The following is a 2,722-nucleotide window of genomic DNA, read 5'->3' on the forward strand; positions in this document are numbered from 1 at the left end:
TTGATTTGGGGTAGAGAGCTCTGTAGATGTCTACTAGGTCCACTTGATCCAGAGCTGAGTTCAAGTCGTGAAAGTTCTAGTTAATTTTCTGTCTCGCTGATCTAATACTGACAGTGGGGTGTTAAAGTCTCCCACTATTATTGTGTGGAAGTCGAAGTCTCTTTGTAGGTCTCTAAGAACTCATTTTATGAATCTGGGTGCTCCTGTGTTGGGTGTATATATTTAAATTGGATATCTCTTTTTGCTGAATTGTTCCCTTTACCGGTATGTAATGTCCTTCTCTGTCTTTTTTTTTTTTTTTTTTTCACTTTTTAAATGGTTTTATTTTATGTACAAATAATGAACATATGTTGTACCCACAAATTCTACTTTGCAAAAACAGGAGCTTTTTAAAAGAAAGCCACATAATAACTTTTAAAAGGCGCTGGGATTCCTCTGCTTCTAGATCATTGTTGGGCTAGAAAAATAAAGTTTGTTCTACCAGGAATCACAAGTTAGAACTGAATATTTTCCAAAGTGAAAATTCTAGAGTGGAGTGTCACTCCAGGCAAAGATTATTCAGTTCTCATCCCCAACATCCACAGCTACCTATCAGAAGAGTTAAACCAGGTCAGAACAGTCCGGCATAATTTAGGCTTTATCAAACAATGTCATTATGCTCTTCTAAGGTGCAAATAAACCAATACAGGAAATACTAAAATAAAAATAATATCTGACACTGCCATACAAATTGTTAGTTCCTTTTTGAATCCCCCCCATCTATAACATTAACAAAGGGAATATTTTACTGCATAGAATATTTTATTTTATACATCACTAGTCATGCATTTTTGCCATTAGTTACTATGCAAATGATGCCTAGTGCCATTATCCAAATGGCATCACCATTTTAAATCCACAATTCACTTATATAGTTATAAGTAGAATTTTCATGATTTACTTGAGTACATCTCTCAGTGAAGATTTAACACTGAGATGCAATCTAACATCCGTAATATCTGATGTTATGTAGATGGCAATGTAGGAAAGATGTGTTTTAATCGCTTTTCATTTAAGTGACCTTATGTAAAAAATAAAATAATTTAGCAGTTCCAAGTATCCAAAGGGCATTTTCAAATGTACACAAAAGAAATGGTTACAGAGATTTTTAAGGAGCATCTTCCATGTCCACATCCTCTTGTAATTGCTGTACTATTTTCTCTTCCAACTGCTTCCCTTTGCCTGCAAGAGGGGCTCGGATAAGATGGATGTTTTGTTTGACTTCTTTTATATCCTGAACTTTCTGTAACTCTTTATTTTTCTTCAATCTGTTCACTATAAATTTAGCTTGGCGTTTCTGTTTGATCTCTTCAACTCTCTTCATTGTATCAATAGTCTTATTCCATAGCTCTCGCTGGTATTTGATAGGTTCATTTCTACATTTTTCAAATTCAAATGAATTATCTACTGTAAGCTCTTTACCAGCTGCTTTCTAGAATGCTTTGGTCCACCTAACTTTGTGAGGATTGTGCTTCTTTTTAAACTTTTTATGACATTTAAATTTGCAAAATCTGAACACCTTGCAATTGTTGCGGAAGAACGTCATGCCGTGTCCAGGGTATATGGGCCCTGAACAGAAATAACTCTTCTCAATACGCATCTTGAACCCGTGTGGAACCCCACCAAACAAACGCCAAGCTTGAGAGGAAGTGACACCTTCTTTGTCTATTTTGACCTTTGTTGGTTTAAAGTCTATTTTTTCAGAGACTAAGATTGCAACCTCTGCTTTTTTTTTGCTTTCCATTTTATTGGTAAATTTTCCTCCATCCCTTTATTTTGAGCCTATGTGTGTCTTTGCAAGCGAGATGGCTCTCCTGAATACAGCACACTGATGGGTCTTGTCTCTTCAGTTTGCCAGTCTGTGTCTTTTAATTGGGGCATTTAGCCCATTTACATTTAAGGTTAGAATTGTTATATGTGAATTGATCCTGTTATCATGCTGTTATTTGGTATTTTGCACACTGGTTGATGTAATTTCTTCATTGTATCATTGGTCTTTATATTTTGGTAAGTTTTTGCAGTGGCTGATGCTGGTTTTTCCTTTCCATATTTAGAGCTTCTTTCTGGAGCCCTCATAGGGCAGGCCTGGTGGTAACAAAATCCCTCAGCATTTGCTTGTCTGGAAAGGATTTTATTGCTCCATCACTTATGAAGCTTAGATTGGCTGATATGAAATTCTGGGTTGAAAATTCTTTTCTTTAAGGATGTTGAATATTGGCCCCCAATCTCTTCTGACTTGTAGAGTTTCTGCTGAGAAGTCCACTGTTAGTTTGATGGGCTTCCCTTTGTAGGTGACATGACCTTTCTCTTTGGCTGCCCTTAATAGTTTTTCCTTCATTTTGACCTTGGAGAATCTGATGACTATGTGTCTTGGGGTTGATCTTCTCATGGAATAGCTTAATGGTGTTCTCTGTATTTCCTGAATTTGCATGTTGGCCTGTCTTGCTAGGTTGGGAAAGTTCTCCTGGATAATGTTTTGAAGTGTGTTTTCCAGCTTGTTTCCCTTCTCCCCATCTTTTTCTGGTACTCCAGTCAATCATAAGTTCAGTCTTTTTATGAAGTCCTATATTTCTTGGAGACTTTGTTCATTTTTTTTCATTCTTTTTTCTCTAGTCTTGTCTGCATGCCTTATTTCAGCAAGGTGGCCTTCAAACTCTGATATACTTTCTTCTGTTTAGTCAAA

At 36.4% G+C, this 2,722-nt stretch overlaps 1 pseudogene; it reads right to left on the reverse strand.

Annotated features, from left to right (window-relative positions):
• Positions 1-1,031: 1,031 nt before the first annotated feature.
• LOC105546307 lies at positions 1,032-1,639 on the reverse strand (annotated as a pseudogene).
• Positions 1,640-2,722: the final 1,083 nt, after the last annotated feature.

The sequence above is a fragment of the Mandrillus leucophaeus genome, unplaced genomic scaffold, assembly GCF_000951045.1.
Source record: "Mandrillus leucophaeus isolate KB7577 unplaced genomic scaffold, Mleu.le_1.0 Scaffold353, whole genome shotgun sequence".
NCBI lineage: Eukaryota > Metazoa > Chordata > Mammalia > Primates > Cercopithecidae > Mandrillus > Mandrillus leucophaeus.